Raw genomic sequence first — 21,195 nt, 5'->3', positions numbered from 1 at the left:
TATCTCAGTGTTAAATTGGCACCCCTTTATTCTGGGAGAAAGTGAGGACTGCAGATGCAGGAGATCAGAGGCGAGAGTGTAGTGCTGGAAAAGTACAGCAGGTCAGGCAGTATCTGAGGAGCAGGAGAATCAACATTTCGGGCATGACCTCTTCATCTGGAATGAAGCTTGTGGGTCAGGGCTGAGAGATAACTGGGAGAGGGGTGGGGTTGGGGGGTGTTAGCTGAGAAAGCGATAGGTGGATGAAGGTGAGGGAGAAGGTGGTAGGTCAGAGGGGGCAGTGATGGATGGGTCCGAAGGATGGTGCCGAGTTGGAGGCTTGGGACTGGGATAATGTGGGGGAGGGAAAATGAGGAAGCTGTTGAAATCCACATTTATCCCGTGTGGTTGCAGGATCCCAAGGCAGAATATGAGGCGTTCCTCCTCCAAGCGTCGGGTGGTAACAGTTTGGCAGTGGAGTGGGCCCAGGACCTGCATGTCCTTGATGAAGTAGGAGGGGGAGTTGAAGTGTTCAGCCACAGGGCAGTGGGGTTGGTAGGTGCGGGTGTCCAAGAGACATGCTATGAAACGATCTTCAAGAAGGCATCTTGTCTCCCTGATGTAGAGGAGACCACACCAGGTGCAACGGATGCAATAGATGACATTGGGAGACGTACAGATAAACTTCTGACAAATGAGGAAGGATCACTTGGGGCCTAAGTCGGAAGTGAGGGGAATGGTGTGGACGCAAGTTTTGCAGTTCCTGCGGTGACAGAGAAAGGTGCCAAGAGTGGGGTGTGGGCTGGTCAGGGGTGTGAACCTGATGAGGGGGTCGCAGAGGGAATGGTCTTGTCAGAATGCTGATAGGGGTGGGGAGGGAAATATATCTCTGGTGGTGGAGTCCGTTTGGAAGTGGCGGAAATGGTGGAGGATGATACAGTGTATGTGGAGGTTGATGGGGTGGAAGGTGAGGACCAGGGATGGACTTGGGAGGGATGGGGTTCAAAGGCAGTGGTGTGTGAAGTGGAGGAGATGCACTATGTGGGAAGGGAAGTTGTGATCGAAGAAGGAGGCAGCCAGCTGGGACATTCTGAGGTGGAAATGGTCATTCTGGGAACAGATGCGATGGAGGCAGAGGAATTGGGAATAAGGGATGGTGTTTTTACAGGAGGTAAGGTGGGAGGAGGTGTCGTCTAGGTAGATGTGGGAGTCGGTGGGCTTGTAGTATACATCTGTGGTTAGTCGGTTGCCAGAGATGGTGGTGGAGAGGTCCAAGAAGAGGAAGGAGGTTTCTGAGATGGTCAGATGAATTTGAAATCTGGGTAGAAGGTGTTAGTAAAGCTGATGCACTGTTCAACCTCCTCGTGGGAACATGAGGCACCGCCGATATAGTCATCGATGTAGCAGAGAAACAGGTGGGAGGTGGTGCCGATGTAACTGCAGAAGATGGACTTTTCCTCATATCCGACAAACAGGCAGGCAATAGCTGGGTCCCATGCGGGTGCCCTTGGCTACCCCTTTGGTTTAGAGGAAGTGAGAAGATTGGAAGGAGAAGTTGTTGAGCGTGAGGACCAGTTCAGCCAGGTGGAAGAAGGGTACTGTTTGGGATGGCATGAATGGAAGATACAGAGGACTTGGAGACCTTCATCATTGCAGATCGATGCAAGCAGGGACTGGATGTCCATAGTGAAGATGAGGCAATGGGGGCTAGATAAATGCAAATCTTGGAGGAGGTGAAGGGCATGGGTGATGTCATGAATGTAGGTGGGGAGTTCTTGGACTAAGGGGGACAGGACAGTGTTGAGGTAGGAAGAGATGAGTTCAGTGGGACATGTGCAGGCTGAGACAATGGGTCAACTGGGCCAGTCAGGTTTGTGAATCTTAAGAAGGAGGTAGAATCGGGCGGTGCGGGGTTCACAGACAATGAGGTTGGAGGATGGGAGATGCCCAGAGGTAATGAGGTTATGGATGGTCTTGGAGATGATGGTTTGGTGATGGGAGTGAAGTCATGATCAAGGGGGCATTAGGAGGAGGTGTCTGCGAGTTGGCGCCTGGCTTCAGCGGTATTGAGGTCAGTGTGCCAGATTACTACTGCATCCCCCTTGTCTGCGAGTTTGACAGTGAGATAGGGGTTGGAGCAGATGGAGTGGAGGGGTGTGCATTGTGAGGACACGAAGTTGGGGTGGATGAGGCTGTTGGTCAGGTTGAGGCTGTTGATGTCAAGGTGGCAGTTTGAAATGAAGAGGTTCCCTTTATTCTGCCCTTTGGTCCTTGACTCTCACATGAGGGGAAACGTTCTCTCAACACTGATCCTGTCAAACCCCTTAAGAATTCTACATTTCAAAGAGATGGCCTCTCATTCCTTAAACTCCAGTGAGTAGAGTTCCAACCTACTCACTTTGCTCATAAGATGATTCCTCCATACCGGGGATCATCACGCCTCCAATGAAATGATACCTTTCTGTAAACAAGATGAGCAAAACTGCTCACAGTACTCCAGGCATGGTGTCACCAAGCACAGCTACATAAGGACTCCCAATTTTTATGCTCCAACCATCTGTCTATGGGATCAACATCCAACTGTTTGACTATCCATTATACTGCAGTTGCTGAATCTGACTTCAAGCCTACCACTCCATTCCCCTCTCTCATTTCGGGAACTCTGACCACAATGCCATGTTTCTTCTCCCAGCTTACAGGCAAAAGCTCAAGAAGGAGACCCCCTCGTGGATACAGGTCCAGTGCTGGTCAGAGAGGGCAGAGGATCAACTCCAGTGCTGTCTGGAGTCGGCAGATTGGATCATGTTCAAACAGCCGCAGGTACCTTGGACGGGTACGCCACCACCGTCTCAGACTTTACCAGTAAGTGTGTGGAAGGCTGCATGCCGAGGAAGTCAATCCGGGTGTTTCCTAACAAGAATCAGGACATACTGATCCTGCTAAAACCAGGCATGAGGCCTTCAGATCAGGAGACCCACTCAAATATAAAAAATCCAAGTATGACCTTTGCAGAGCCATTAAGACAGCCAAGGACCAATACTGATCCAAACTACAGACCCAGACAGACACTCAGCGACTATGGCAAGGACTGACATCACAGGTTCTAAAAAGAGACAGTGCAAGATAGTAGATGAAGACATAGCCCTCCCAGATCGTCTCAATGCCTTCTATACTCACTTTGAGCAGAATTTCGGCAGAGAGGTAACACCTATTCCAACAAATCCTGAGAATCTATCCTAACAGTCACTGCGTCAGAAGTCAGATCAGTTTTCCTTCATGTGAATCCAAGGAAAGCGATGGGACCAGACAGTGTACAGGCCGTGCACTCAGAGCATGCGCAGATCAACTGGCAGAGGGCTTCTCGGACATCTTCAATGTCTCCCTGCAATAGGCCACTGTCCCTGTCTGTTTCAAGAGGGCCAACATCATCCCTGTGCCCAAGAATGCTCATGCAGCATGTCTCAATGAGTACCGCCCAGTGGCCCTAACTTCAGTGGTCATGAAGTGCTTTGAAAGGCCAGTTATGGCATTAATCAACTCCAGTCTCCCCATGACTCTTGACTCACTCCAATTTGCCTATCGGACCAACAGATCCACGTCATGCCATATCACTTGCCCTTCACTCCTCACTAGACCATCTTGACACCAAGAACAGCTACATAAGAATCCTACTCATTGACTATAGTTCAGTCTTCAACACTATTATCCCCTCAAGACTGATTACTAAACTTAGTGATCTCAGACTAAGCCCCACTCTCTGCAATTGGATCCTCAGTTTCCTGACCCACAGGCCATAATCAGTGAAGATTGGGGACAATATTTCATCCTCACTAACACTCAACACTGGAGTCCCCAGGGATTCGTACTCAGCCCCCTACTGTACTCACCATATACCCATGACTGCATCATTGAATACCAGACTAATGCCATTTACAAGTTCATTGATGACACCACCATAGCCGGTTGAATCTCAGATGATGATGAAACAGACTACAGACTGGAAGTGGAAGACTTGGAAAAATGGTGCACTGAGAACAACCTAGCCCTCAATGCCAGTAAAACCAAGGGACTCATTATTGACTTTCAGCAGGATATTATTCATGACCTCTAAACATTAACAGCACAGAGGTGGAACAAGTGGACAGTGTCCTGCTCCTGGGAGCGTTCATCCACAACAAGCTTTCTTGAACTCTTCTTTTGGACTCACTGGTCATAAAGGCCCAACAACGTCTCTTCTTCTTCAGGCAGCTGAGGAAATTTGGCATGATGGCGAATACCCTTGCCAACTTTTATAGCTGCACCATCGAGAGCATTCTGTCTGGATGTATCACCACCTGGTGTGGCAACTGTACCATTCAGGATTGGACACGGTTGTAGAGAGTGGTGAACTTGGCCCAGACAATCACAAAGGCCAACCTCCCATCTATAGAATCCAACAACCAGGCCCACTGTCAAGGAAAGGCCGCCAGCATCCTCAAAGATCCATCCCACCCTGGCAATATTTTTCTACAACCTCTACATCGGGGAGAAGGTACAGAAGCCTGAACATGCACCTGCCGGTTTCATAACAGTTTCTACCCTACTGAACTCAGAAACTCTTAACATTCGCCTGTACCTGTGTTTTTGTTTTTGCCGCTGTTTACCTATTATTTACTTATCTATGCTACTTAACTCTGTGATCTGCCTGTATTGCTTTCAAGACAAAGCTTTTCACTGTGCCTCGGTACACGTGACAAAAAATTTAATTCAGTTCAATTCAAGTTATCAATCCCTTTCCTTTAGAAAGAGAATCTTAAAACAAGCCAGGTCTGCAATGATTATAGTGATTGATCTCATTTTCATTTTTTATGTCACTTGCATCCTTACTTCTTAATCACTTTATACTTATGATTTGGAGATGCTGGTGTTGAACTGGGGTGTACAAAGTTAACAATCACACAACACCAGGTTATAGTCCAACAGGTTTATTTGGAAGCACTAGCTTTCGGAGCGCTGCTCCATCATGCTTCCAAATAAACCTATTAGACTATAAGCTGGTGTTGTGTAATTTTAAACTATATACTTACATCATTTACAATGACAGTTTATTAAAATAGACTTTTATTTTGTTTAAAACATAAAGTTGTGCTGCTGCTCATTTCTTTTAAGTTTAAAAACTCAAAAACTAAAAAGGGCCTACAAATGTGCTTATGCAAAAATATAATTCACAGACCACTCTGAGGAGGACCTGCTGTGCTGATGAAGGTGGATAGGATCTGGAATGCATTACCTGACAGTGGGGGGAAAGGAGATATACATGTGGTATCCAAAAGGAGGAAAACAGCAGGGATCAGTTGCTCTTGCAGAGAGCCAGGATGGACACGTTGGGATGAATGGCCTCCTTCAGTTCTCTAAGATTCTGTGAGTGAGGAACGGGATGGTGAGATCATTGTATGATTGAAGCTTATCCAACAGATTGAAACCATTCAGTCATCTGTGCTTTCATGTTTAATCACAGTTTACAGCTTTTGTGACACAGCCCTGTAGGTTACAGCATTATGTAAAAATCATTTTTTTTTGTTAAATATCACAAAGGTTTCTGTATCCACTACCTTTATAGGGAGTGAGTTCCAGGCCATACCCGCCCCCTTGCTGAGCAAAAAACACATCCTTAATTTCCTTCAAATCCTTCTCCTAATTAATATAAATCTCGGCCACTTAGCTATTGATCTCTTTGCTAAGGCAAATAGGTTGTTCCTATCCATAGTATCGAGGCTTCACATCTACCCTCAAATTCTGCTGTTTCAAAGAAAATAACCTCAGCCTATTCAGTCTTTCTGTTTAGTTAAAGTGTTCCATTCCTGATGCTTTTCTTGTAAATCCCTGCTGTACTCTCTGTCATGCAAACATATGCTTCCTGTAATGCAGTGACCAGATCTGTATGCAGTGTTCGAGCTGTGGATTAGTTAATATTTAATACCATTTTAGCAGAACCTCTACCTATATTTTTTATGCTTTATTTCATCAAGAGAAGTACCTCATGTGCCACCTTAACAGCCTTATCTTTCTTGAGGAAAATTCTCTGAATAGAGATTGGAGGAGGCGGCACAAAGACTCAATGGTTAGCATTGCTGCCTCATAGCGCCAGGGACCCAGGTTTAATTCCAGCCTCAGGTGACTGTCTTGTGTGGAGTTTCCACATTCTCCCCGTGTCTGCGTGTGTTTCCTCCAGGTGCTCCGGTTTCCTCCCACAATCAAAACATGTGCAGGTCAGGTGAATTGGCCATGCTATGTTGCCCATAGTGTTTAGGTATGTATAGGTTGGGTGCATGAGTCATGGGTAAGTGTTGGGGAATGGGTTTCAGTAGGGCACTCTTCAAAGGGTGAGTGTGGACTTGTTGGGGTGAAGGGCCTGTTTCCACACAGTAGGGATTCTAAAAGATCTGTAGAGGAACTTTGAATCATGTCATTAATTTTGCACGCCCTTGTCTTTCTTCCTTCCACAAATTACATTATCACACTTTTTCCCAGACTGATTTTCTTTTACTATTTTCCTGCCCACCTGACCAGTCCATTGACATCTTGCTGCCACATCCAGCTTTCTTTCTCACTCATGGCCAGGCTGCAACAGGCCTCTGGCTGTTAGAAACACAACTGCCACTTCTCATCTCCCAGTGTCACCTCACTGGCATGATGGACAGGTTGCTATTAGGTGATAATGGAACTCTTGCTTCTGAATCCACCCCCCCACCCTTGCATTGACCTTCCCTTTCAGATTTCCCATTTGTCAAAGAGCCACGCACTGTCATCTGACCAGCCACAGCAGCCCTACAAGGAATGGAGAGAGCAACATCACAATACTGATGAAGAGCCTTGATCTAACACTTGCGGCTATTAGCACAGTTATTGGCACTGCATATCCCCTGGAGCTATTGCAGAATTGGGAGCCAGGTCAAATATGGTACATTTCTGAGCTTAATGGAGGGTGGGTGGCAAACAAGCACTGTTGCAGTGGACCCAGTGTCATGAGGTGTCATGACAGATCCTGAGGTACTGAGGTTTGTGGTGCAGACACCCTCCTATCACTGTCAAGGAGCAATGAGAAGTCTAGTACTGAATTGGCAATGTTTAAGCTTTGCTCTCTCAGCTGCCACTGTTCCATCTCTCTGCCTTCTAACCCAGAGGCACTGTCATTTTTTTCCCTTTGTATGTTGTAGCCTGCAGATGGGCAGCTCACATATCCCTCTGCATGTTGTAGCCTGCAGATGGGCAGCTTACATATCCCTCTGCCCTCCCTGTGAGGTTGCAGCAACAACCTGCAGCAAATCCAAGAGTTCAATGAAATGTGACTTGATAGATCACATTTTATTTTTCATTAATTTGACAGGTGGCCTTTCACTGAAACATCAGCATGCAAGCTGTAGATTAGTATTAAAAATAAAACAGAAATTTATTACACAAAATAAATGGCACTTAGTGTAACATAATTGGTAAATTTTTGAAACATGGTAAGACAAAATCCCATCTATCCCAACAACATAACTTTACAGTACTCTAATACTAGAGTTGGAGCACTTCTCTCTGGTAACATAACTATAGGATTGACAATTGTATCTTTTAATTCTTGAACATGAGGGCTTGATAGCCTTTTCTTTGATTGTTCCACACAAATGAGGTTAAATTTTCTTAACTTCAGATAATCCATTTAAGCTCCTAACCAAGCATTTCTTGTCTGGAATTTTCAAATAATGGTCCTTATGCAAAAGTACCCTATTTCCTAACTGTTATAAATAAACTCTTTTCTCATGCAGGAAACTAATTTTTACATCTGAACACAGCCAGGGCTTTAGTAAGGTGCCTAAAGGCTTTCCAATCTATGAGGTTTTCCTCAAAGACGAGAACATTCTTGATTTTCCTAAAGCTAAAGCTAACTAATGCATTTCAATGATTGCTCTCTCTGATTGTAAAGCTCTCACAACATATGCAAGCTCCCTTTATCAGTCCAGGAGGGCCCCATCAGCTGATGTCTGACATGTATTGGTTTAAAATCATGGCTCTCGAACAACTAATAAGTTAATTACTAAATCACTTCATCCACGTGGATCAAAACACACATGCCACTAGTTCAAAATTCAAATATTAAAATAAATAATAGTAATATACGTATTATGTCATATTACACCACTTACATCATAAAAAAATCAAGAAGTCATTTCCATTTTGAGATTTTTTTCCTTTATCTGCATCAGAAGGGTGCTGCTCTTTTACTGTTAGTTGGCTGTCCAATGTTGGGAATCCACCCAAGTTCTTACCTAAATGGTGAGTGCACCCATGAGTGGTATCAATTGACGATTTATTTGAAAATCAATTTGGGTGTCCACTTCTGACACTGTGCATGGAGAAGACCAGAAATGATTTTCATGTGATAATATTTACTCCAAAGAAAACTTCTTAATGCAAATAACATGAGGAAATAAGTAGGTTTTTATTATTCATCAACAAATCATAGGAGATGTAAACGTACCTTATTAACAATATAATATTACAAAAACAAATGAAGCAGAAATCATGGTATTATAGATGCTAGACAATCAATATTTAAGGTCTTGCAGCATACACTAATATTAAATTAATAATTATACTTATATTTTATGTTAGAGTTTATAACAAGTTTAACATTTACTCTTTTTGGAGATATGGAATAACATTTCATTTTTATTCAGTTATGTAAGAATAATTTTGAAATCAACCAATGCACAATTATGCACAGGAACTCCAAAAAACTCTCAAACAGAAGGGGGTGGAAATGATCTCTGCTGGAGCATTAAAAGTCTTTAAGCAGATTAAAGGGCAAGAGATGATCATGAAATTTGGAGCACCTAATTTCATTGCCAAAAGAAATGGACATGAAGTCAGCTGGAGGGTAGGCAATTCTCATACAACTCTAGTAATGCGGCAGAATGTTCGACAATGTGGTGAACTAATTGTATTTCTGTTACATAGCACCATAGGATAGTATGAGTAATGAATGCCAATGCCAACACAGATGCCAGGTGGATCTTCCATCAGCAATGTGGTTGTCAGCAAAGGGGCCAGAAATAAGCAGCAAGGGCCGGGTCAGCTGGCCAAGTGCATTCTCACAGTGGCCAGCCAATTCAGATGCATGTGCAAGCAATAGGACACGTCATGTGGCGGAGGTAGGCAGGAAGTTGTCATGCCAGCCATTATCTCAGAGAATAATGGTCTGAGCATTTGCATGGGCAAAGCTTTTCTTGCGAACCTGGGTATCATTCCTCCTGCTGAAGGACCTTTAGGAATTGTGACTGCTACCACACTCTGTCTGCCAGATAACCATAACCCCCACTGACCTGTCTGAGCACAGCTGATATGTTTTAGCGCCATCTTGCTACCAGTTCTCCTCCACAAGAGCTGCTGCATTCTGGATTACGATGGCCTGGACACAGATTTAGTGTAGACCAGCACCAGTGAGACCCACAGAGGAAGCTGGATCCAGTGAAGGAAAAAAAGGAATGTTCTGCTGCACTCCACAATAGCAATGTGTAGTCACTGTAGAGTGAAACTCACAAAGTCATCAAACTGCAAAACTGTATAAGTGTAGAGGGCTATCAGACAGCAGTTTGGATTGAAGACTTCAGTATCTGTTGGAATTTGTAGCCTGAATGTATGCAAGTCACTTCTTGCTGTAAATTTTCTGTCAGTTGCAGAGTAGTGTGGGTGTTAAGCACTTACGGAGGAGGGATTAATGTTTATTGTCATGACCATGGATCAGAACACCAAAATGTTATGGACTTTTCTGGCTTGTAATTCCAAAATGTGTTTTTAAAAGAGGGTTGATACAGCCAAAAATGGCCACAAATGTAAACCATGTATCTTTCTGGAGAGAGACTATGAATGCAAAGAGAACTTCAGACAACGGTTTTGCAAATGAGAGAAGGCAATTCAAAACAGACTAGACTGTAATTGCCTCGAGCTAAGATAATAAGAGATGGGCGATGCCCTGATTATCAAGCAAGCTGCCCCTCGCAGATTATATCCCAAACTGCAGAAACATTTTGCATTTTTCCCTTTGACGAATTCACAAGTACTTCAAAAACCAACTTCAACTCAACTAGAGTGTGCTAGTGGGATTGAACAATCTTGAGAATATGAACCTAAGTTTGATTATTAACATGCTATGAAAGTCACATTCAAAGAATCATCAACTAATCACTCTGGTATTGCATGTCTCTCATTCTGAAAGCTAGATGTTGGCTAGGTAGTATACAAAAGGAAACTTGACAATGAAAGGATTCTCTCACCCTGAACACAAGAACTCAATCACAGTTGAAAGAAATCAGAACTACAGCCAATTCATAAAATTAAGGATTGTGAAACCAAGTGTTCAGATACAAAATTCAGCATTCACAAGTAACTTCCAACACAACAGCCTCAATGTTCAATTGTTTGTTCTTCACAAACTTTTCAGAGACTGCCCATTTTTTTAGCCTATGTGTTTTGGACTCATCTCTTATTTCTAATCTGTGCAAACGTGTGTTATGTTAATATTTATTCTCATGTGTTGCAATTAATAAATTCACTCTTTGCTAATTCAAGAAAGATTGGTTAAATTGGCTTCTTTGAAAATGCATGTTACAGAGGTATAGAGCCATAAAGTCATGCAACATGGATACAGACCCTTCGCTCCAACCAGTCCATGCCGACCCCGTTTCTAAACTAAACGAGTCCCACTTGCCTGCATTTGACCCGTATCCCTCCAAAACTTTCTTATTCATGTACTTATGCAAATGTTTTTTAAACATTGCAACTGTACCTGTGTCCACCACTTCCTCTGGCATTTCATTCTACACATTAATCATTCTCTGTAAAAACAATTGCCCAAATGTCATTTATAAATCTTTCACCTCTTTCCTTAAGAGTAGTCCCATAGTTTTGAACTCCTCCATCCTATTCACCTTATCAATGCCCCTTATGATTTTATAAGTCTCTATAAGATCACCACTCAACCTCCTATGCTCTAGTGAAAAATGTCCCAGCCTATCCAGCCTGTTTTTATAACTCAAACCCTCCATTCCTGGCAACATCCTGGTAAATCTATTCTGAACCTTGCCCAGTTTAATGATATCCTTCTTATGACAGGGTAACCAGAACTACCCCAAAGAAAACTCACCAACCTGTGGCCATCCACTTCAACACCCCTCCCACTCTCCCAAGGACATACAAGTCCTGGGCCTCCTCCACCGCCAAATCCAAGCCACCTGATGACTGGAGGAAGTACACTTCATCTTACGCTTTGGGACCCTTCAACCTCACGGCATCAACATTGACTTTGTTAGTTTCCAAATCTTCCCTCCTCCCACCTCATCCTGGATCCAACCCTCCAACTCAGCACCACCCTCTTAACCTGTCCTACATGTTCATTTTCCTTCCCACCTATCCACTCCACCCTCCCCACCGACTTAACACAATAACTCCCCACCTGCATTTACCTATCGCCTTCCCAGCTACCCTCTCCCCAGCCATATTCCCACCCTCTATTTATCTCTCAGCCCCTTCCCCCACTCCCCACATTCCTGATGAAGGGATTTTGCCCGAAACATCAAATGTCCTGCGCCTCAGATGCTGCCTGACCTGCTGTGCTTTTCCAGTACCTCGCTTTTCAAACCAGAATTGCACACAATACTCCAGAAGAGATCTCATCAATGTTCTATAGAACCTCAACATGACATCCCAACTCCTACACTCAAAGTTAATTTGAGACAAAGAGAAAGGTATACACAAAGAAAGATTCTTTTTCAATTAATCTTGTTGTGAACAATGAAAGAGGTAGGTGAATAAAGAAGGGAAGACAGTTTATTTTGTTTCACCTGGGAGCTTAACAGTTGTGGTGTCTCGTCTGAAACTGGAGCAAATTACAAAACTCACCAGGGGTCTGGTAGTGATGATAGTTAACCATTCTGTCTGCAGGAAGAAAGAGCTATTGAATTAGTAAGATAGCAATATGACAGACAGAATGTCACCAGTTGTAAGAATCCTCATTCTGTTTGAGGAAGAGGCTGCAGTAATGGGGAGATTGGAATTTTGCAGCAGTCCACTGAGGATACCTCCAGTCTATATTATTATTAAATGGATATTGAGAAAGATAAACATTGTTGAGAAAAGAGATTGTACAGAACTATCAGTTCATTCATTTTGTTCTTTACAGTAAGCTCAGAATCCTCAGAGAATGCTCAATGACAACATTCACCTGTGTCCTTCACTGACAAAGAAATGTTCAGCTCAGTGGGTGCGCATTTCAGAGTAGCCTCGACATCACAATCTACATGCTGTGGCCTCTGACGTTCAGGGGATTGTGTGACTCCTAGCCTCTGCTCAACACCATGCAGCCGATGAGCCTCTGGAAGTGATAACAAAAGATGTGAAGAAGGTGAAGCAGCAAGCAGGTGGACATCTGGAAAAGATACCACAGTGCATGTGCAATGTCAAAAAGTGTGGTGCTGGAAAAGCACAGTCGGTCAGGCAGCATCCAGGGAGCAGGAGAGTCGATGTTTTGAGCATAAGCTCTTTATCAGGATTCCTGTGATACATGTGACACGGATCCCTTGATTGGCAGCATCTAGGGTTGTTTGACTCTTTACAGCATCTCCCTGTTGATGCAAAGCAACAGCCAGAGCATGGCCTTAAGCCAAACTGCACCACCCTCCACAGTGACAGCATAGCTGTCAGACATGCAGGGTCAACCTGACCCATCTCCATTGCTCTGGGATCTGCTGCTACATCCACAGCATCCACTCCCTCATTAGCTGCATTGACTTCCCATTCTCTCTCATGTCTGCTGCCTGGGATGACCTGGGAAAAATGCAGGGAATGATCAGTTCAGCATACACCTTCAGATCCTCTCTCCTGCCTTGAACATTTCATCCCAATTGAAGTCCTGCACCTAATATCTGGAACACCCTGGCCTCCACTTACTCCACCATGACCAGTACAGCCTGAGAATTTGGCTGAGATCAGTTACAACCATTTACATGGACATTGGAGCGGTGATCCTGAAAATTGAATCATTATTGAGTTTCACAAAATCACCCTCAAGGCTTGGTCCTCAGATAAGCTTTCTTCTCACCAACAGGAGAAATGGCCGCCTTTCACTGACTCCCAGGCTTCCCCTGACACAGCCTAACATGCCCTTGCCACAAATCATCCTGAGCACTCTCATATCATTCTTGAGCTTCCTGCACTTCCTCATAACCTATCATATATCTAACTTTCCATAGTTCTGATTAAACATCATGGACCCGAATCATCAATTTTCTCTCCACAAAAGCTGCTTGACCTGGTAAGTATTTCCAACACTTTGTTTTGTTTCAGATTTTGACCATCTACAGTGTGTTGTTTTCTGATTAACGGTGGTAGGTTTAACAATTAGACTATGTATCTGATTAGCTTGCGAGGTGCACTATTTCCCAGCGGCTATATGAGCCAAAATAATGGCACATTCTACTGCCATGTACTGCATCAGTTTAATGTTTACATGTTATGTAGAGTGAGGCAATGAATGTTTTAGGTTGGATCAAAACATCAACAGGAAATGGCATATGAAAGCTTATGCATGGCATCTGCAAGAAACCACATATCAAAGAAAAGTTAAGATTTTTAAGTAATTTGCTCCCCTCCAACATTTTTGACTGCATTGTTGTTGTTGATTCATTCAATATTATTGCTGAAGTCTTCATTTTCGTATTCATGTTTCTCCTCCTTATTATCCCATCATTATTTTTGGTTGCTGTGAGTCTGAACTTTGCATATAGCAAAGAAATGGCAGTCCCTATTCTTTTGGAGATTTCAGACTTGCAGTGTTGAAATGTAAAAAAGCAATTTGTGAGGTACAATAGTATCTGAGGAATAACTACTCTGAAACTTTGTACTCACTCATGTGAAGAGCATAATCTTCACTGCCTCTTCCTCACAAAACATCTGCTATATAATAACTGAATGCGAATGTGACTGGACACCAGTCTTGCTGAACAGAAGATTTCTGTCACATGGGGGTGAATTTTATGTTTGGATAACCATTCCCCCGTATTTATGTTACATCCAATATGATGACAAGTTTGTAACCCAGCCTCACCACCAAGCTCTCTGATAATGTGAAAGGTGGCAGACAGTAAAATCGGCAACTCATCTGCACATGTCTGTCAATTTATAAAAACTAATTGCCGAACTATTAATGCTTGTTAACAAGCCGACAGACTGGGATTTTATGGCGCCCACATTGGTTTAGCATGGATGTACAGCAAAAATTCTGAAAGGAGTTACACCTGGTATAAGGAGGTGTTACAAAGCCAGATAAAAAGGATTCAAGAGGAAATATAGCTGACTTTATACTGCTGGACAAGGTGGAAGACTTTGCTAGTATTACAAGTTACATTAATAAACATTCTGAGCTTTCTCTGGGAGATATTATTGGGGTAGGGAGCATAAAGATAGACGTAACTTGAATTTTCTGCATCCCAGTATTGGACCATGAGATGGAGGCCCCATGCATCGTGTATTTTCCCCCGAGTGAAGAGAGGAGAAGAGGGCGGCTGGCCGAGGACAGTGCCCTGTGGTCCAATAAGTTGTGAAGTTTACTGATGATCAATATACTGCGAAGGAGAGATAACAACATCAGGAAAGCAGAGGGAAACAAAGGTACCAGCTTGAAAAACAGGGTATAATGGCAAAGTCTAGTGCCAGAGCCTGGGAAGGTTTCTTCTCTACAGGGAGTCAGTCACATCACAGTGCGACTTGCTGAATGCTGACTTTACCTCAAATTGTGGTGGTGGTTGCTCTATGACTGTGGCATTCACCTTAGAGTCCGTTCAGATATCACCTTGTGACCTTTGTAAGACATTGTAGCCAGCAGCTCTCAATGCTTAAAGGACTTTATAGATGTAAAACCCAGAGGCCAAATGGTATACTCTTGCTCCTATTTTTTATATTCCTCTCCTTGCTTAAAAGATCCCATGACACTCCTTCAAAGAAATGGGGGAGTTATTCTCGGTGTCCAGGAAATATCTACTTTTTAGCCAAACTCACAAAAAACACATTGTCTAATCAATTTTCTGTGCTTCCTGCATTATAGCAGTAACTACACTTCAAAAATAACCTGATTTTCTGGGGGAAAAATGCTTTGAGATATTCAATGGTCCTGAAAACAATTTTATAAGTGCAAATGTCTTTGTTCTTTCTTTCCTGAGAAATTAAGACAAACTGAACAGGTAGATTTTATAGAGACCTTACTGGGTGAGTTCCTCTATTCTCAACTAATTATGGATGGCATCCATGTGTAAACCAAGACCCTCCATATCAAAGAGTTGATCTTTCTCTGCATCTGTAACACTATTTACTTCAATCTGTTCTATTACCCTGATCCATTTATGTAAGATATGATTTGGCTGGTTAGCACACAAGACAATACTTTTCATTGTACTTTGGTGCACATGTGACAACAATAAATCAAATCAAATCAAATCAAAAGTAGCGATGGTTTTAATTAAGTGAAAAATGTTATATTAATTTATAACGCATGGGGACATCTGGCCAAAAGAATATCATCATCAAGTACATTAGTGGCCATTATTCAGAAGGTAGCCATGCTACCCTCATTGGAAGGCAGTCCATCATGCCTTTCTGAGTTGATGGAGAAGAAACAGAACTGGTCTTTTTAGAAGGGGACTCTGCTCTGCATTCTGCATGACCTCTTGCCCACGTACATACAAATTAGGAATTTGTATTAATTGGTATTTAGTATGAGGGGCAGGAGTAGATTGTTTGTTCCCTTGAGCTTGACGCATCAGTCAGTAATCTCATGAGGTGATCTGAATGATGCCTCAAATCCATCTATGGACCTACCTCTGATCATGGAGATTCATGCTTTACTCATTCCTGGGAGCTGGGTGTTGTTACTTATTCCGTATTTAGTGCCCATCCCTGATTGGTGCTTGAACTGATTGGTTTGCTACGGTCATTTCAGAGGAGAGTAAAGATTCAGCCATATTGCTGTGGGTCTTGAGTCATGTGTAGACCAGACCAGATCATTTGGAGATTTCCTTTCTAAAGGACATTAGTGAACCATAGAAACATGGAAGATAAAAGCAGTCAAAGGCCATTTGACCTCTAGAGCTTACTTCAGCATTCAATATTATCATCAAGTTCTATACCCTTCCCTGAGCAAATAGATTTTCACCACAATCAACAATGGTCCATTTGGATATTAGGCTAGCTTTTGATTCTGCCATTTTCCATGGTGGGATTCAACCCTGTGTCCACGGAGCATTAGCCTAGCTTTCTGGATTCAGTAAAAATACCACTATGCCACTCATGTTTCTTGGCTAACATCTCGATCATTTATCAAAGTGTACCAATGAGAAGGTGAGTACAAAAAGGGAATAAACAGCAAATAATTGAACTGAATAAATGTCATACTCCTCCAACATTGCTATTGATTCAGATCTAACCTTACATTTATCTAGTTGAATTAACTGGCCCTTCAAAAAGTATTCTCCACGTTGTCTAACCAAGCTCTACCAAGTTACAGAAATCCAGTTCTTACTTTTCATTTCAGTATTAATGGATGTTGAATCTCACCAAAAAATCTGCCTGTCATGAGATTTTGAAAGGTTAACCAAATAAAACTTTAATTATCGTAACTTTCTCTTGTAACAAATTGACTTCTCTGAATCCAATTGCATTTGAGAAGCATTAATTTATGTATTATCATTATGTTGACAAAAATTGTGATGTTATTCATGGATTTAGACTTGGAGATTCATAGATGTTTACAGCATAGAAGAAGGCCATTTGGCACATTATTTGTGGAACCACTTTGCTCTGTCTATTGCTTGCTTCTTCTGTTATTTAGCTTGTGTGTAGTCCTGTATTGTAGCTTCAGTCTACCGGGAATTTATTTTTAATAAAGTCTTGGCGCTGCTCTTGGCATGATCTCATATAATGAGATTAGATTCCCTACAGTGTGGAAACCGGCCCTTCAGCCCAACAAGTCCACACCAATCCTCCAAAGAGCAACCCACCCAGACCCATTTCCCTACACCTAACACCACAGGCAATTTAGCACGGCCAATTCACCTAACCTGCACATCATTGGACTGTGGGAGGAAACCAGAGCACCCGGAGGAAACCCACGCAGAAACGGGGAGAATGCGCAAATTCCACACAGGCAGTTGCCCGAGGTGGGAATTGAACCCGGGTCCCTGACGCTGTGCGGCAGCAGTGCTAACCACTGACCACCGTGCCGCCCCTTGATTGAATCAGCACAGATCCATTGGTTAATGATGGAGTGCCTCCAGGTTGTGGTGGAGTACAATTCTGGTGCTGCTGAGGGTTCACAGCACCTCATGGACTCCCAATTTTGAGCTGCAAGATCTGAGTGAAATTTCTGATGTACAGCAAGATACTGATGTCACACAATTCAGTAGAGTGTGTCCCCTGTGTGAGTTTTAAACTCTGCTTCCACAAGGAATATGTGGAGGTCACACCTGACAATACTGTCAATGGCTGATATATATATGTGGGCAGCACGGTGGCACAGTGGTTAGCACTGCTGCCTCGCAGCGCCAGAGACCCGGGTTCAATTCCCACCTCAGGCGACTCTCTGTGTGGAGTTTGCACATTCTCCCCATGTCTGCGTGGGTTTCCTCCGGGTGCTCCGGTTTCCTCCCACAATCCAAAAATGTGCAGGTCAGGTGAATTGACCACACTAAATTGTCCGTAGTGTTAGGTGAAGGGGTAAATGTAGGAGAATGGGTCTGGGTGGGTTATGCTTCAGCGGGTCAGTGTGGACTTGTTGGGCCGAAGGGCCTGTTTCCACACTGTAGGGAATCTAATCTATATGAGCCAGGAAGTTTAGTTCAAGTAGTTTCTTCCTTCTTGTGCTGGCTCCCTTACCACTAACAGGCCCAGTCTGACAGCAATGTCCATCTGGACTCAACCAGCTCGATGAGTAGTGGTGCTGTTGGAAACTGCTGTTGGTGACAGACATTGAAGTCCCATTAAGATAAATAAGAAACAGTTGGGTGAAAGATAATTTGAATAACTGTATATCAATCCCACCTCTCATGGAAAAATCTTGGCAGTACAAAATTTTGATGCATTGTGCCTTTTTGGATGGCAATGAATGATCTGAGGGTTTCAAAATTACTTTTGCAGTATGCGTGCACATGTTTGGTTTGATTCTTGTTAGGTGGCATTTGGTGAGGCTGTTCACATGTGTACAGAAAGATGGTGTTCAACCAGTGTAGAATGCTGATGATAGTTCCAGTCTGCCATTTTGAATCTCAACACTCCCACTAATGTCCTCTCAATCTGTATGTGTGGGTAATGTTGTAGAACAGCCAGACCTAGGGGTTCAGGTACGTAATTCTTTGAAATTGGTATCACAGGTGGCAGGGTGGTTAAGAAGGCATTTAGTATGCTTGCCTTAATTGCTGATTCCTTTGAGTATTGGAGTTGGGATGTCATGTACAGGATGTTGGTGAAGTCTTTTCTGTATATTATTAAACTGGAGAGGGTTCAGAAAAGGTATACCAGGACGTTGCAGGAATGGAAGGTTTGAGATAGAAAAATAGACTGGAAAGACTGGGACTTTTTTCACTGGAGCGTAGGAGGTTGAGACATGACCTTATTGAGGTTTATAAAATCATGAGTGTCAGAGATAAGGTGAATGACAAAGGTCTTCTCCTCAGGATGTGGGGAGTTCAAAACCTAGGGACATAATTTTAAGGTGAAAGGAGAGAGATTTAAAAAGGACATGAAGGACAACCTTTTTATCCAGAGGGTTGTTTGTGCGTGGAATGAACTGCCAGAGAAAGTGGTAGAAGCATATACAGTTACAATATTTAAAATACATTGGATAAGTTCGTGAATAGGAAAGGTTTGAAGGGGGTTGGAGCCAAACACAGGCAGGTGGGACTAGTATAGTATGGGAATATGGTCTGCATGGAGTGGTCGGATCGACGGGTCTGTTTCCACGCTGCATGACTCTATGACACATTCAGCAGCCGGATTGATCATAATCTCAATTCCTATGTGATTTTATTGCCTGGTATAATGTTGGTACAATGTTTGGGTTTTTTCCAGAGTTCTGTCAGATCGCTAAAGTTAACGAGAATAGAATGGCAGGTGGTGAAGAAATGGCCCTGACTTCAAAGTTTCAGCAGAAACCAAATGCTCCCAGTAATTGGCATTCCCCATGGAAAACCACATGACTGGCAAGGACCATAGCACAAGCTATTGGAAGAAGGGCTTTCAGCAGGAGATCAGCCTATTCAGAGACTAGTCAAAGCTCAGCAGTGATCAATGGGTCAGACTTCTGCTCTTCATTAGGGATGTACTCACTGAAGTCTGCTTCGTGCTGCAGCCACAGATGCAACTTCAGAGCATTGAGAGCACAGGATTGCTAGAAGATGTGAAAGTGACCTGGGCATGAACTTTTCTATGTTGGGATCCTTCCAGCCTGCAGCTGGAGATATTTGCAAGATCTCACAGTCCTCCCATCTCTGTGTAAGAAAGGTCACTAAGGTTGTTTTCCAAAATAACTGAAGGCATTTTATTCCCTTGTGCAAGAGAGCAGCAGAGGGAGTAAGCTTGCCATTTCACAAGGACTGTGGTTTGCCCATGGTGTAAGGGGCTGTTGACTATATAAACATTGCTTTGCAGGTGCTGCACTTCAACTTTAGATATACCATAACTGAAACAAGTTAATTTTCGCTTAAAATGTGAGTAGGATTTGTGAGCTGTCCTCTTTTCCTGCTCCTCATTCTATCACGACAGCTTTTATTTTAAAAGGATAACATTTGCTGATTAAGCTCTGAGACTATATAAAAACACAAATACATCTCCTTGAGTTTTTGAAAAGAAAAGCAAATAGTATTTATTGCACTTGACCCTGTCCCAAATTTTGCACACCCACAATTTAATTCAGTCACAAACAAATAGATGACAATTGAGGGGATAAATTAAGTAACATAAAGTCCTGTACAGTTAAAGGGTGCATAGTTTTTGAAAGTCAGTGGCTTAGCTATCTTCGGGCTCAATTTAGTGGGTCTGATAAAACTCCACTCAAAGGGGTGGATAGATGACTAACCTTTTCTTCTGGGAACAGCAACTACAGTGTTGGGTTCCTTAAAAACGTCTGCTTGAGGCACCAGGATAGTCAGTAATCAGCAGACAGGGCTCAAATCTGCAATAATGTAAAACAACAGTGGATGCTGGAGATCTGAAATAAACAAAAACAGAAATTACTGTGGAAACAGTAGGTCTGGCATCATCTGTGGATAGAGAAACAAAGTGAATGTTTCAGGTTTGATGACTCTTTAGACCCCAAATCTTACGTTACATTCCAAGTGCATGGCATACATGATTACATTGTGTCTGGGTAAATTCCTTTCACAAGCAGAGTCCTATTGTCTAAGTGATTATGTCTAATGGGTTGTCTCCACCCAGGTAAGTACTGAGTTACTTGGCTGGAAGGTTTGCAAATGGGAAAGAAAGTGACCCCCAATTACACTGATTCACAGCAATGTTTCCTGGTAAGGCTTTGCAGACAGGTTGTCACCATTTCAATTGCCATGGAACATACATAGATGGAAAGGTATGGGCATATTTGATTGTGATTTTAAGTTACTGGAATGGATGCTGCCTGAACTGCTGTGCTCTTCAAGCACCACTCTAATCCAGGAATGTGACAATAGTCATTTTAAAAACATTCAGCCTGTAGCTTCCATCCATTAAATTCCTAAAATTATTTTATTTCAAGCATGGCTTCATAATAATCTATATATCATTGTGAATACTGTGAAATATTCCAAGACGCTTCATAGGTGAAAAGGATTCCAGTCATTCAAAGCCCAGCTATTTTTGAACCTTACACAGTATATGGTGCACGTCAATGTCTGCTATCCTGGTGGCAGCAGTTATTATGCCCTCACTCTCCATTATTCTGCACTGTTATCTGGATTTGAGCCACACTATAAACTAGAGTGTAATAACTAGATCAAAAGGCTATCTGCTAATGATATGGCTGATGATATTAATGTGCAACTCCACTATGTTACATAAAATATGATACAGTACATGATTCCTGTAGTGAAATAACATATTCTGTGTCTGGGGTGTTCTGTCAAGATTCATAGCGGTCTACAGCAGACCGCACAATCTCCC

The 21,195-nt window shown here is 42.9% G+C and overlaps 1 long non-coding RNA gene across 1 annotated transcript in view; it reads right to left on the bottom strand.

Moving 5' to 3' along the window:
• LOC148151931 (uncharacterized) overlaps positions 1-20,251 on the bottom strand; it is a 61,042-nt gene extending 40,791 nt beyond the window's left edge. Inside the window, exon 1 of the long non-coding RNA XR_015760693.1 lies at positions 20,120-20,251. This is a non-coding gene — a long non-coding RNA (uncharacterized LOC148151931). The remainder of the gene's footprint in view (positions 1-20,119) is intronic.
• Between the last annotated feature and the right edge of the window lie 944 nt (positions 20,252-21,195).

This window comes from Chiloscyllium plagiosum, unplaced genomic scaffold (assembly GCF_037043375.1).
Source record: "Chiloscyllium plagiosum isolate Xiang-an unplaced genomic scaffold, Cpla_swu_hap1 HiC_scaffold_2, whole genome shotgun sequence".
Classification (NCBI taxonomy): domain Eukaryota; kingdom Metazoa; phylum Chordata; class Chondrichthyes; order Orectolobiformes; family Hemiscylliidae; genus Chiloscyllium; species Chiloscyllium plagiosum.
Note: the sequence above shows the minus strand (reverse complement) of the source record. Positions and strands in the feature narration are given on the sequence as shown.